This window comes from Ovis aries, chromosome 14, assembly GCF_016772045.2.
Source record: "Ovis aries strain OAR_USU_Benz2616 breed Rambouillet chromosome 14, ARS-UI_Ramb_v3.0, whole genome shotgun sequence".
Taxonomy (NCBI): Eukaryota; Metazoa; Chordata; class Mammalia; order Artiodactyla; family Bovidae; genus Ovis; species Ovis aries.
The window spans coordinates 58,481,915-58,497,622 of NC_056067.1; the positions used below are offsets into that span (position 1 = coordinate 58,481,915).

The window sequence follows — 15,708 nt, forward strand, 5'->3', positions numbered from 1 at the left end:
TATATGCAAATGGTTATTTCTGAACATTCCCTTTTGTTCCCTTGGTGTATAAATCTGTGTTTATGCCAGTACTACACCATCTGGATTATATTGTGATATGCTTGAAATTTTAAAAAGGGTGGCCTTCATCTTTTATTGAAGAGTATTTTTGCAGTTTATGGTCCCCTTGGGATTCTTTATGACTTCTGGCAAATTATTTCTGTTTCTGCAAACATTTCTATTGTACGCTTCATAATGAATTCATTAAATCTGTGGAACACTTTGAGTAACTTGGAAATATAGAGTACTGAGATTTCCAGTCCATGACTATTAGATTTATTTGTTTATTTTGGATTTCTTGTAGAAATGGTTAAGTAGTTTTCAGTGTATATGTTTCACCTCCTTGGTGAATTATTCCTAAATATTTCATCCATTTTTAATACAATAGTAAATAAAATTATGTGATTTTCTTTTCACATTGTTCATTGTGTATAGAAATGCAGCTGATTTGCACGTTGACTTTTGTATCCTGCAAGTTTGCTAAAATTGCTATTTGACGTGGCAGGAGGTTTTTTGTTTCTGTGTGGAATCTACAGTTTATACACAAAAGACCTTGTCCCCTGGGAAAGAAGGTAACTTTCTAATTTTTCACTTTGGGAAGCTTTGATTTCTTTTTCTTGTCTAATTGCTCTGGTTAGCGGTTTCAGTCCTTTGTTGAACAGTGATGAAGAGTGCATGTCCTTGCCTTCTTCCTGATCTCAGAGGAAAAGTTTTCAGTCTTTCACCATTGAAAACAATGTTAGGTGTGCTCTTTTCATACATCATATATTTTAGTTTGAGATACTCGTTTTGAAAACAAAACAAAACCTCCAAATGGACGGGAATGTATCAAAAGTGTGAACAGAGATGAGCTCTCAGGGCAGAGAGGAAAGCACAACATTAATAGTGGTTGGAAACCTCTTGAAATGGTACATAGAGATGAGAGCTTACGGTGAACAACATCAAATTCATGATCTCTGAAGAATAAGATATAGTTTTGGGATCAGGGACCAGGCTTGATCACTCAAGAGCTTTTGTGTAGCAGAGTTTTATTAAAGTATGAAATGGGACAGAGAAAGCTTCTGACATAGACATCAGAAGGGGGATGGAGAATGTCCCCCCTCGCTAGTCTTAGCAAGGGAGCTATATACTTTCTCAATTAGTTATTACAGTAAGTCAAAAGACTGTCTCAAAGTCATAAAGGTCTTACCAGACCCATGCCCTGAATTTACATTTCAAGATGACAGGATTAGTCACAAGGTGCTCAAGAAGGAGAAACCTGTCCTCAAGCAGGAAACATTGCTGTTATATTATCTTCAGTTCAGTGCAGTGGCTCAGTCGTGTCCGACTCTTTGTGACCCCATGAATTGCAGCATGCCAGGCCTCCTTGTCCATCACCATCTCCCGGAGTTCACTCAAACTCATGTCCATCGAGTCGGTGATGCCATCCAGCCATCTCATCCTCTGTCGTCCCCTTCTCCTCCTGCCCCCAATCTCTCCCAGCATTAGAGTCTTTTCCAATGAGTCAGCTCTTCGCATGAGATGGCCAAAGTATTGGAGTTTCAGCTTTAGCATCGTTCCTTCCAAAGAACACCCAGGACTGATCTCCTTTAGAATGGACTGGTTGGATCTCCTTGCAGTCCAAGGGACTCTCAAGAGTCTTCTCCAACGCCACAGTTCAAAAGCATCAATTCTTTGGGGCTCAGCTTTCTTCACAGTCCAACTCTCACATCCATACATGACCACTGGAAAAACCATAGTCTTGACTAGACGGACGTTTGTTGGCAAAGTAATGTCTCTGCTTAGTACAGAGTTTAAGTGGAGTTGTTTTGTTGTATAATCATCAGCTCTGGGCTTAAAGAAAAAAGTTTGTCCTTTTCTTCTCCTTCATAATTCCAGACTGCTTTGTATCCTCCCCGAGAGCCCCAGACCCCTTTCTCCTCCTTGGGTACCCTGGACTTCTCAACCTACCTCAAAATTGACTCTCTCAGCTCTTTGGCCACACAAAAGTTTGTTTATTAAAGTCCCAGAGGAAGCTTAACCTTTCCCCGAGTTCTCAGCCTGTCCTTCAACATGTATCATGTATTCTTTCACCTGCCAGTGGTGCTGCAGCTCCATCAGACACAAAGGCAAGGTTTGTATCCACAACACTCGCCATCTCCCTGCTGTGAGCTCGTTGTTCTTGAGTGTGAGGAGCATGAGGCGGGCCGCCTTGCCCCCTCTTCTCTCTTTGTGGGCTTGGATGTATTGGCTACTCAATTCTTAGTCCATATAGATCAGAGCTGATGCCCTAAGCATCTAACCCCGGATCCGGTGCTGCTTTCATCACAGTTGTCATATTTGGAAGATAGAATCGGCAAATGGGAAAGTACTGGCTGCTCTTTAATTTTATCTGGCACCTCAGAACCTGTAATGAACTGTCTTAGTCCCTGTCTGCCTCTTGAGATCGCTCAGCCATTTCTGCTGTTCTCCTTTTGCTGCCATACATGTCAGGGTGTGTGGAATAGGCTGGTGGATTGGATCTTCTGTGCCTGTTACTTGGGAAAACTGTAAGGACAGCAGTCCAACAAAGGGAATATGTGTGAATCTTTCAGGCTCTTAGCTTGGCATCTCTGGGTGGACCAAATAGTCCCATCTCAAGGTCTTAGGATATGAGACCCCCACATGTCATAGTTTTCCTCTCTTGTACTGGTCTATCTGGTCTGGGAGTGTAGACTCTTCCTGACTTTGCCTTCTCCTTAGTTTGTATAATTTTTCCCTTAAAATTTGATTTGGAAGTATGTGGCTCTAGGGTCTGAAGTCATGTCCAGTTTCTTTGCTGTGGTAATCCGCCTGTGTTTACAGGGCAGCTCCTCATGGACTCTCTGTGGTGTGGGTTTACTGGGTAAGAGAAAATTTTTAAAGGAGAATACTTTCCCTTATTGGTTGTAATATTTTCCTGCTGCATACAGAATTACCACTTGAAGCTACTTAGCATAGTGGTCAGCGTTTTCTGTGATAAGAGAAAGTATCTGAAGACCTTGACCTGTACATCTTTTTCTGGCTTTGAGTGATGTCAGAGAGGCCTGGGTGAAGGCCACTGTGATAGTGTTGTTCACGTGTACTATCACCATGCCCTTTGAGCCTCACCAAGAGGTGTAGGAGCTTCTCTTGACAAGGGTACTGTCCAGGTTCACACCCTCAGAGTTGTGAGGCTGTTGACTAAACTGTTGCTGTTGCTGCATGCTTGTCACCTGGGTGCTATTGATCATTCTGCCTCCACACTTAATTTTGTAGCAACTTAATGACAGAGCTTATGTAGTGGAGTGATAACTTCAGTGATGAACCATCATTTGTTTTTTTTTGAGGCATAGCTACTTTCCTTTTTTAATATTTTTATGCATTATAAATGATTGTCTTTTATATTTGCCATTAAGTTTCTATTTTATGTTACTCTTTGTATTTTGTCATATGTGGGATGGTTGGTTAAGAAAGCTCCCCCACCCCTGTGGTGGAATTGGTGATCAGTACTTTTTAGAGCTCTTTATGTATTCTTGATGTTAAACTATTATTGAATATATGCTTGGCAATTTTTTGTTATTATACTGTACATTGTTTTTTCACTGCTGAGGATGGTTTACTGCCCAATATTTGATAATTAGGATGTGTGCAGTTTACCTCTTTTTATTTTGTTGTCGTGAGCTTTTGGTGTTGTATCTGATAAATCATTGGTGAATCCACTGTCGAGAATCATTTTTAGGTTACCTATACGAAATTATGGATGCTAGACAAACTTATTGTGATAATCGTTTCACAGTATACGTATCAGTTAATTTTTTCTCTGTAGCTTAAACTTACACAATGATATTTGTCATTGTAAGAGTTGTTTATAAAACCCCTTTATGTCACTGTTTAAAGAGTTGGGTTTAGAAAGGGGAAATAATTAAAACACGTTGGATAAAAGAATCAATAACACAGTTTATAATCATTTAAAGTGTCTTGCTCTTAAAAGGCTGTGCTTAGTGACCCAAATGATCACATCCCTTAAGCCCTCCATCTCAGACACCCAGGTACTGACCCTGAGTTTGTTGAACTCATCACTATGCGAAGTTTGCTGTTTTGTAGGGTGTGAGTAGGGAATAGCCCATTTCTACCAGGCAGAGTTTTGTAATTGTAATATAGAGACTAGTCGCATTCTTGTTTCTTAAAACTGCCCAAGTTCCCAGATCCCTGAATTGCTTCAGCTTCACCAGCAGGATCTGAGCACAACATGCTGTGAAAAACAGCTTTTTATTGAGAATAAGCCCTTTTAGTCTTAAGAGGAAGTATCTTGGTTTCCCACATAACTTGAAGCTTTTACCTGAGCAGTGTTTCAGACTATAACCTAAAGCTGTCAGGGTTACAGGCCCCGCCCCCTCCGCGCCCCGCCCCTCCCACGAACTCTGCGCACAGCGAGTGCTCGCCCCGCCCCTGGTCGGAAGCCGCGGTTCGAATACCACAAGCCCTTTCCCACAGAGCCGGAAGTTGGAGAGCGCGGAGCCGAGGTTCCCGAGCGGCGCCTAAGCTTCCTTCTAGAGTAAGTTTGTAGAGCTCGCCACCCATCCAACCCCCACCTCCGTCCCCGCTCACTCGTCCTCATGGTGTGGGAATTGCCAGCGACCTGCAAACCCTGGCACCCGGTGCTCGGCCCCCAATAAACGCTGCCGCTGCCGTTGCGGCCCAGTTATCTTTTCGTTTGGGTTTTAAGTGTTGCTGAGGCGGTTTCGGCCCTGGGTGCGCGTAGACACCGCCTCTGGCGACATTTTCCTGCTTAAAACCCTTTTTGAGCTCTGGCCTCGCCAAGTAAAGCCCTCTCTCGCGAGTTGGAGTCGCGCCCGCCGCGTCGCCTTGTCGACCGCTGGAGGCAGAGTCCAGATAGGCTGCGCGCCCTCTCCCTGGTCCTGGGATTCCGTAGAGGCCGCCCCGCTCCTGAGCCCCTTCCCTCCCAGCCCCTCTGTCCTCGCGTCTCCTGAGGTCGGTCCTTCTGCCCCGCAGCAGCCCCCTTTCCTGTCAGCCCGTCCCCTCACCCCGCGCAGGGTCGTGACCTGGGCCAGCCATGTGACAGCCAGTGCTGTTCCATGCCCAGTTCAACTCGGGGGAAAAGGTGCTCTTCCGGTCCGGGGGCGTCTCATTCTGTCGCCAACTCAGTAAATTAAGGAGGCAGGAGGATCAGGAGAAGCAGTTCCTCAGTCAGAAGGACTGAGAGAAATAACTGAAACTGAGGAGAAAAGCATCAGGGAGAACCAATGGGAACACAGAATGGCTGAGGGATTTGCAAAGGGATAGTCAAGTCAAAGAGGTTAAGCCTTGAAAATAGCCAGGTGAGTAAAATAGAGAAGTATTAATAAATTAGGAAGCCAGATCTCCAGGGATTGGAAAACAGCATAGGGAGAACGGCCCTGTCTCAGTGATGGGAGCGGGGAGGCGAAGGGCGATGAGGACGTCAGAGGTGGAGTCCTTAACTGGGTTTAGGCCGGGTTTGAGTCCTGGCCTCTTTGGTTAGAGTCCCGAGTTGTGTTTTCACCCGGTTGGAGTCCTGCCACAAGGGTTCAAGTCTCAGTCTGAGGTGACCGGTTTTATGGTGCTGGCAGAGAAAGGTAAGGAGCAGAGGAAGAAAGGGCTGGAAGGAAGCATAGCCACATGGCCTGCCAGAGAGTGGGGAGGAAGGGAGAGTCACAGCGAGAGAAGGGGAGTAATTTGGAGCGCAGAGACGGAGTCGAAATGGGGAAAGAAAGAGGCAGACATAGGTATGGATATTTGAAAGACTCAGAAAGGTTGGAGAGAGAGCATTTCGAGGGGGAACGAGTTGCAGCAGCCTGAGACAGGACACGTGTGAGGGAGGAAATAGGACACGAAAAGCAGGAGAGCAGAGAGGGAGAAAAAGACACACCAAGACCCAGATGAAATAGGGAGATAGGTGAACAGAGGGGTAAGCTCGATGCAGGTTTGGCCAGCTGTTTGGATACAGATGATCGTTTTAGTTATGCAGAGGAGGATAAGAATTCCAAAACTCCTGTCTGTAAGGCTTGTGTCTTAATTTATTAGTTGTGGCAGAAGATGACTTTCATTTGCAAACCCTGTTGAGCCTGGGGCAGTGGCTTGATTGACTGAGCTGTGAGTGACCCCCTTCCCTTGTCCTATCATAAGATAGAGGTCAGGGAAGAAGAGACCTGGGGCAAGAAATGACTGACTCTAGAGTGTCACTCTGTGGTAGCTTTTTTTTTTTAAATGAATTTTTTTGGCTGGGCTTGCCGTGCCCTCAGGAGTTGTGGCTCCCAGGTTCTAAAGCACAGGCTCAGTAGTTGTGCAGGGCCTTAGTTGCTTATACTTGTGGGATCTTCGTGAACCAGGGATGAACCCATGTCCCCTGCATTGTCAGGCAGATTCTTATCCACTGTATCATTATTGGGTAGCATTTTTAAAGGAACACTTTTTTTTTTTTAAACTGATTCACAGTTTCTCCTTTCTTTATGAATGGTGCTTTTTGTAGCTTGGAAAACGTCTTAATTCTTTCAGTTTCTGTACTGATTTTTAACTTCAGAAATAAGCTTTTTTAGTTTCCAGTATTCTACTCTTATCATCCTTTTCTAAATATGGTTATTCTCCACAATTTTTTAAACTTTGACACCAGATTTTTAGATTAAAAATAATTCTCAGTTCTTTTTTTCAAAATTTTTTCAGATTCATTCCTTGCCTGAGTGCTTTCTTCCCTTCATCTCATACGTTTGAAATTTTCTTTGGTAAGTAGTAAATCATCTTAGACTATTTTGTGCCATACTTAGCAAAAACGTCACCTCGTTTATCAGTGCTGGTGAGGTAGATGAGCCTAGAGTCTATTATACAGAGTGAAACAAGTCAGAAAGAGAAAGACAAATACTGTATATTAATGCATGTAAATGGAATTTAGAAAGATGGTACCAGTGATCCTACATGCAGGGCAACAAAGGGAGACACAAATGTAAAGAACAGACTTTTGGACTCAGTGGGAGAAGGTGAGGGTGGGATGATTTGAGAGAATAGCACTGAAACATGTAAATTACCATATGTAAAACAGAATTATCAGTGCCAGTTCAATGCACGAAGCAGGGCACCCAAAGCCAGTGCTCTGGAACAACCCAGAGAGATCTGGTGAGGAGGGAGGTGGAAGAGGGTTCAGAATGGAGGGGCTGCTTCTGCTGCTAAGTCGTGTCAGTCGTGTCCGACTCTGTGTGACCCCATAGACGGCAGCCCAACAGACTCCTCTGTCCCTGGGATTCTCCAGGCAAGAATACTGGCATGGGTTGCCATTTCCTTCTCCAGTGCATGAAAGTGAAAAGTGAAAGTGAAATCGCTTAGTCGTGTCCGACTCTTAGACTCCTTAGTGACCCCATTGACTGCAGCCTTCTAGGCTCCACCATCCATGGGATTTTCTAGGCAAGAGTACTGGAGTGGGGTGCCATTATAGTTACTAGCAGTCTGTTAATGAAGGAAAGGAAGGTTTTAAAACTCAGAATGGCACCAGGCCCCTCATCTATAAAATGCATTTTGGGATAATCTTGGCAGCAGATGATTCATCCCAGGCCGTAAAATGATTAACTTGAATCTTGTTGAAGGGCAGATTACCATACAAATAGTTTTGTTTACATAGGTTAGGGGAACAATATCTGAGTATAACATACTGGTTTGTGAAGTAGGTTCTGAGCCATTAGGCGGAACTGACTTGAAGACAGAGTCGGGGGTAAGTGCATAGTCCATTCACATAACTTAAGACTAACATTTCCATAAGAAAAATGCATTGGTTAACTCAAGGTTTGAGAATAGTTAACTTCAGGTGAAACCGGGTGTCATTATGGCAACACATATGTTAAGAGAAACCTCCTTTTAAATTTGTGTATAGAAGGAAAAAAGTATCGCTAGTTTGTTTCCTCCTGCCACTTAAGAGAGAGAAAAATGTCTGACACAGCCTATTTCCTCCATTTGGAGACCCCTGGCCTTCCTGCCTGTTACCCTCTCAGTCCCCCCTTTTCTTTTAGAAGAATTATGTTGCCTAGGGAAAAGGGGCATCATTCTCATTTCATAAGTGCTTCCGAGCTGAAAAGGGGCATTGTCCCTAAATTGGTGAGGCAACGTATTCTCCTAACCCTCATACCGAAGATGTCTGATCCAGGGCCCCCAAATGGTAGTTGGAAGCAGCTGCAGCAGTAGCAGGAGTTTGAGCAACTATTGCAGGAAGGGGGACCCATTCCAGGGTCCGAAACTGAGCTCTTGTCTAACAGTCTGAAATACACTGTCTGAGGAGACATATGTGCTGACAAACAAGAGATATCATTGGGAAGGGCACTTGGGTGGAGAGCAGTAGGGTAAGGGAACCCAGGAGAACTGCTCTGCCACACTGTCCGCAGTCTTGGATTTTAAGGTGATGAGATTAGTTTCCAGGTGGTCTTTGGCCAATCATTCTAATCAGTCTTTCCTGGTGGCACACGCATCGCTCAGCCAAGATAGATGCTAGCGAGAGAGATTCTGGGAAGTGGACAGACACTCCCTGTCTCCTTTCGACCTTTCCCGAACTCTTCAGTTTGGTGGTGGTTCATTAGTTCTGTATTCCTTATCAGGATCTCCTGTCATAGAACAACTCATGCAAATGGTTACTATGGTGCCTGGCCAGGGTGGGGAGTTTCAATCAGTGTGCTTCCCCTAACACTGCCATTTGTAACTTAAAAGCTTTCATGCAACTAGAAACAAATCCAGTTATAAGTTACAGATGCAGGGAGCAAACAGCAAAAACAAAACAATCAGAATTATTTTAAGTAAGATAGTTTTCCACCATGGGGCACTAGTTAATATCTCCCAAAAATGAGGCAATTGAGGCTTCAGGAATATCCATAGCCCCAATCATCTTGTTCATGTGTTTAGTAAAATGAATAATATTAGTGTTCATAACAGGTAAATATGTACTGCATTGGGTATGATTAATGGCACAAGTTCCTCCTTCGCAGCTGTCAGAATAACTAAACCTAATCTGTTTTGTAAAACCACCTTTCTAATTTGTGCTTGTTCAGCATTAAGAGCTGAAATAGCTTTTTGAGAATCTTGTAATGCCCGTTGAGTAAAATTAGTCAAAGCATCCACTCGTAGCATATCATCTGTAGTTCCCAAAGAGGGAACAAAGACTGCAGCCAAATAATCATATCAGTGAAGTACAGGCCTTGCCCACCAAGTTTTAAGGTGGGGTAAATTAGCAGGCTTTTCTGGAAGCTCTGAAAATATAAAGGCGTGAGTAAAGGCTAGACCCAGGGTGCATCTCCCTATCCAACCAAGGGGAGGCCACGCCTATAGGTAAGAGCCACATATCCAGTAGGTCCCGTTTGGAGCAAGCCAGCTGACTGAGATATCCAGTCCCAGTTAGTGCCTGGCTAGACAAAGGGAGGACCTGAATTGGGGTTGGAAAACATGGGAATGATTATGTTGCATACTTCCTGAGGCAAAAATCCCAATTGTTTCCAATCATTGTAATGAAGTTGTTGGTTAACTCTTGGGATTAGCTCTGTTTGTTCTCAGCATATAGGGGCAGTAGATACTAGACGTCCTTTTTCAGGAGTTAGCCATATAACCTCATCCCATATTTGATAAACGTCAGGTAAAAAACCATTAGATCCAGACCTATTTTCCTTATGTGTAGCGAAATAGTCATTAAACCGAGACAATGTATAATCAAAATTAAAGTCACGTTATGTCCATAGTTAAAGTACAAAGTGGTGCACCAGTCCATTTTAGGGTTGGTAGATGTCATCAGATGAAGAAGAGGCATCACATATGATTGTTGTGGAAGGTATTTGGAGAGATGGAGAAAGTATTTTTCTTGAAGTGGAGATGTCCACCACAGAAGCCTTTCATCATGAAGAGGGGAGCATTCCGCAGTTAGACCAGTTGTGGAATGCAGCGTAGGAGTGAGCCCAGGGCATGAAGGCACTGTCTTGAGGATCAAATGGCACACTCAGGATTTTTGGAGTCAGCAGAAGTAGGCTCACATAGATTATCAGGCCCATCTGAAAAGTACAAAGTCAGAGCATAGAAAGTAAAGACATAAGATGAAGTTACTTAGTTCTGGTCAGGATGCCACCTCTTAACTCAAGTGAAATGTACCCACGAATAAATTCCTGGCACTTTGACAGCTGTGGAAGAAGAAAGAATAATCTGGCAAGGGCCTTCCCAGAGGGGCTCAAGGGATGGGCCCCCAGATCCCAATGTTTTTATGAGGCCCTCGGTTCCTGTCTCAAATAGAGGCTTGATTGACTCAGAGGCTGGGTCAGGAGTCCTCTCCCTGAGTTCTGTTATTGCCTGTTGAAAAGCTGAGAGCTGAGTTACATAACTAGTTAATTCCAAGGCTTCAGGATCTATAACGTCTGTGCATAAGAAAGTCCTTCCATAAATACATTCAAAGGGGGACAGTCCCTCCTTTTGGGGGGCAGTTCAGGCCCTCATTGAAGCTGTGGGTAGGACTTTAATCCATTGTCCTGCGTCTCTTGAGTTAATTTGCGCAGATGTCTTTTGATAATGTCATTAGATTTTTCAACCTTTCCTGAGGATTGGGGTCTCCAGGAACAGTGTAAGTGATATTCTATTTCTAGAGGTTTAGATACCTGCTGAGTTAGAGCAGCTTTAAATGCGGAGCCATTGTCACTCTGAAGACTCCATGGCAGCCCAAACCTGGGGATAATTTCATGGATTAAAATCTTTATAACCTCCTTACCGTGCTTACTATGACAGGGAAAAGCCTCAATCCATCCAGTAAAAGCATCTACCCAAACTTGTAAGCAAGAATATCAATTAGCTTTTGGCTTAGGAGTAATATCAATTTCCCAGACCTCTCCAGGATACTTTCCACTTCGTTGTAACCCAGATATTGCTAGCTTCTCAGTCTTTGGGTTATGTTTCTGATGAACCTCACACCTTTTGGTAATGTTCTTTAAAGTTATCATTACATTTTTACCTTCAAACAAACGAGAAGCCATCTGGTAAGTACTCTCTGCACCCAAATGAAAACTGGTGTAAACCCTTAAGAATTTTCCATTGAGCATTTTCAGGAATTATTAATCGTCCATCCTCAGACTGTAACCATCCTTTATATGTAATCTTTGCTCGTCTTTTCTCACGTCGTTCTAATTCTTCCTCAGTATATTATGGTTTTTCCTGTTCCACAGGATCTGTCCAGATCAAAGGCAGCTACAGTGAAGGGGTTTCATAAAGTGCCAGCTTTTCTGGCTTGAGAGTCAGCAAGCTGATTACCTTCAGCTGCTTTACTCCCATTCCTGCTGTGCCCTTTGCAATGCAAAACAGCTACTTCTTTAGGATAATATATAGCAGTTAAACGGAGAAGGCAATGGCACCCCACTCCAGTACTCTTGCCTGGAAACCCCATGGACAGAGGAGCCTGGTAGGCTGCAGTCCATGGGTTGCGAAGAGTCAGACACGACAGAGCGACTTCACTTTCGCTTTTCACTTTTATGCATTGGAGAAGGAAATGGCAACCCACTCCAGTGTTCTTGCTTGGAGAATACCAGGGACAGGGGAGCCTGGTGGGCTGTCGTCTATGGGGTCCCACAGAGTTGGACACAACTGAAGCAACTTAGCAGCAGCATAGCTCCACTCCTCTCAATCTCTTTGAAATGCTTCATAGGTTCTCCTGTTGCTGTTTTAAACTGTCTTTCTTCCCATATTGCAGCATGAGCATGTATAGTCAAATAAGCATACTTAGAATCCATGTAGATATTTACTCGCTGCCCTTTGTGTAACTCTAGAGCTCGGGTCAGAGCCACAAGCTCCATTAACTGAGCACTGGTTCCCTGGAGGAGAGATTTTGTTTCTGAAACCTGTTCAGCAGTCACCATGGTGTGACCTGGTTTATGCTTTCCATCCCGAACAAAAGAACTGGCATCTATAAATACTTCCATGTCAGGATTGTCTAACGGGGTTTCCATTAGATCCTCCCAAGCTGCATAGTTTAAAGTTAGGAATTAGGAACAATTGTGATCAGGTGTTTCATTTTCCTTCTCAGGAAGGAAAGTGGCAGGATTTAAATGTCCACTGACTTTAAGCTAAGTTACTGGTCCTTCTAACAACAATGACTGATATTTAAGAAGCCTACTTTCTGTCATCCAAATATTAACCTTAAAATTTAAGATCCACTCACATCATGAGACGTCAGGACAGTAAGATTTTGTTGATTAATTATTTTTAAAGCTTCAGGTGTTAATAAAGCCACTGCCCCAATTACTCTTAGGCAGTGGGGCCACCCATGTGAAATTACATCTAATTTTCTGCTTAGATAAGCAATAGGGTGCTGGTGAGGCCCTCGGGCTTGTGTCAAAATTCCCAAGGCCATGCCTTTTCTTTCAGTGACAAACAAATTAAATCCTGACCCTGTGGGCAAGCTCAATGTGGTAGCTTGCAGGAGGGCAGTCTGAAGAACCTTAAAAGCCTTTTGAGTATCTGGAGATCAAAGCAGTTTGTCTGTCTGGGCCTGCTGAATTTCAGCTATAAGTTTATATAAAGGCCAGGCAAGTTCTTCATAACCCAGAATCCAAATATGACAGTAGCCTGTGATTCCCAGAAATCTTCTCAGTTCTCTTAAAGTCATAGGTAGGGGGTGATTTAGTACAGGTTTAATTTTCTCAGGGCCTATGGCCCTAGTCCCTTCTGATATGATAAGGCCCAGATATCTAACAGATTGTTGACAAAGCTGAGCCTTTTCTCCTGATGCCTTATAACTGCAGCCTGCCAGAATGCTTAAGAAATCTTCTGAGGCTCCTGAACAAGCTTCCTCTGTCTCAGCACAGAGCAAAATATCGTCTACATATTGTAACACCACCGCTTCGGAGCTATTAGTTTTGTAGATCCCGTGACAAACTTTGTCCAAATAAGTGAGGACTGTCACAAAATCCCGGGGGCAAAACCGTCCAGGTTAACTGAGAAGCTGGCTGCATAGGGTCTTCAAAGGCAAATAGAAATTGACTTTCCTCCACCAAAGGCACAGAATAGAAAGCATCCTTCAAATCAATTACGGAGAAATATTTGGCTCATTCAGGAATTTCAGACAATAGAGTATAAGGATTAGGCACCATGAGGTGTAAAGGAACTACAGCCTCATTTATTATTTGTAAATCTTGAACTAGTCTCCATTTACCATTTGATTTCTTTATACCCAAAATAGGAGTGTTGCATGGACTGTTACAGTGAACCAATAGTCCCTGTTCCTTTAAATTTTCGGTGATGGGTTTTAACCCTTACCCTCAGGTTTCAGTGGATACTGCTTCTTATGTGGAAATAGGTAGGTCTTTGAGCTTGACAACTACAGGAATAGCATTTTGTGCTCGACCCACAGATTTTCCATCAGCCCATACTCTAGGATTTACAGTTTGTTCAACTAAAGGGAGAGAAAGGGAGGGCTCCATATTTATGAAAACAGAGGCATGGACCTTGTTCAGTATATTCCTCCCCAAAAGGGGTGAGGGAGACTCTGGCATGATCAGAAACTCGTGTGAAAATAGCCGAGAATCTCAGTTATAACATAAAGAATAACTGAAATAATCCCCTTTGGCTTGTCCAGACAGTCCCCTTATGGACGTGGGTCAGGAAGGAAGTGGGCCAGGGGCTTCAGTAAGCACGGAGTAAGTTGCCCAGTATCTAAAAGGAAATCGATGGCTTGGCCCCCCCACAGTTATTAATACCCGGGGTTTCTCAGGTGTAATTAGGACAGGAGCTTGTGTGGGGACCCCTGGGCACCTTCAGTCCTGATTGTCTTGAGAGTCTGACCCCAGGTGTCATTATGACAATCCAGTATTTTTAGAGAAACCTCCTTTTAGATTTGTATAGCGAAGGAAAAAAATATTGCTAGTTTGTTTCGTCCTGCTGCTTAAGAGAGCAAAAAATGTCTGACACTTGCAGCCTATTTCCTCTCTTTGGAGACCCCTGGCCTTCCTGCCTGTTACCCTCTCAACATCTTGTAATAAAATAGACATATTTTCAAGTGTGGTTTTACCAAAGACATGAATTGTTTGTATGTGTTTATGTGTGCACACACAAATGGATATTTCTGGTCTCAGCTCTTTACCATAGAATAACGGAGGTATGATGTTAGATCTTGTGAAATTAAAGCATTTCTTTGAGAAATGGGAAAATAAAAGAACATTTAACATGATAAAACCAACAAAATGCTTCATTCTTCCCTTTCAAAAAAAGAAAAACACCTAGTTTAACTGGTAAGTATAATGGTCTGTTTTCTCCATTTTCTATGATCAGTGAAAAAAAGTGAGCTGTGCAGTGATATGACGCTGTTTCCCTCAGGTCCCTTTGTGACTTTTCTGTGCAGATGAGGAAGGATGGGCTAGATTGACCTGGAAACTTCCAACGGAGCCTCTCTATTCATAATGAAAAAGATTGCTCAGATCCTATTTCTAAGCTGCGCCCTTACAATGTTTTTTGTACCAGTGGATGTATATTAGCAATTCTGTATTTTTAAAATATTTTACTGCAATCGTATAATAAAGGATTACCTGCTTGATATCAGTTTGACCCAATCTTGAAAGAAAAGTTTCTTTTGCTCAGATACATGACAGATGTTCATGGTCTTAAATGGGATGGGCAATAAGGAGAAATTTGGGCCACTTGCCCTTCAGCCTCCCATTTCATTATTCAGTTATACCCGGTTCTCTTCACTCAGCTCAGACCTTCTCATAAACGGCTTCTCTCTGGGCCTGAGGGAGCCCACTTGTAACATGCAGATGAGAGCCTAGACTGGAATCTCTGAGTCTGAGCAACACTGACCCCTGAAATGATTAGCCAGTTGGCTGTGTGTCTGTGTGTGGCAGTTCTGGTTTGGAGGGAGTTTCTGGTGGTAATGAGAATTTTAAATAGATCCCAGTCCTCCCTGAATGAAAAACGAAAAGGAAAACTGTAGGATGGAGGCAGGATCACAGGCTCAGAATTAGATGACTTCTATGAATAAGGCTAAATCTAAAGGGAGATTTTTTTTTTACATCCTGATATTCAGACCTCCACTGGCTTTCATTTGTTCTTGGGTCAAAAGCTTGACTCCTCGCTGTTTCTCCACAGCCCTCTGTCAAGCTCAGGGCCCTGTCAGTGTCTCCAGCCTCTTCCTGGGAGTTGACCCTTTGCTTATGGTTCAGCCTGTCCCAGTCTCATTTACGTTTTCTCTGTCTGACATTGTAGTTCCTTTTCTCACCTTCAGGTCACCGTGCCTCAGGCCCTTTGTCACCCTTCAAGTCTAGGCTCAGAGAGGTCTCCCCATCCCCTCCTAACAGTCTCTCTCATTTTACCCAACTTTATTGGCTCTGTATCAGTTGCCATCAGCAGAAATCAGTGCCCTTCTTCATGGGTTATTTTGAGTCCTTCCTGGTTCCCCTATTTTTGGGGCGTATAGTGTTCCTCTTCTTCCCAGCATGGCTACAGTACCTGTTACTGGAAATGTCTTTAGATGAAAGGACTATGGGTTGGGCTGAATAATCCTCAGGGAAGACCAAGAGAACAGGGCAGATGATGAAGATGTTTCCCATGTTCTGGACATTTCAGCTGTAATTGATCTTTACCCCATGTGACTACTTAATTACTCAAAAGATGAGCCAAGAAATATAGGAAGTCCTGAAAAGCCCTGCAGAACTGGTGTCCTCAAGCAGT

General features: G+C 43.5%; 1 protein-coding gene across 6 annotated transcripts in view; it reads left to right on the forward strand.

Annotated features, from left to right (window-relative positions):
- The window catches only part of LOC114118018 (zinc finger protein 665-like), a 95,255-nt gene that overhangs the window by 48,981 nt on the left and 30,566 nt on the right, over window positions 1-15,708 (forward strand). For 3 of the 6 annotated variants that reach the window (XM_060398927.1, XM_027978656.2, XM_042231112.1), the window contains exons 1-2: window positions 4,517-4,573; window positions 6,718-6,776. The gene's annotated coding sequence lies outside the window, so the exon portion shown is untranslated. Of the gene's footprint in view, window positions 1-4,516; window positions 4,574-6,717; window positions 6,777-15,708 lie in introns of those variants that run through there. The other 3 variants (XM_027978658.2, XM_060398924.1, XM_027978657.3) reach the window with 2 other exon arrangements.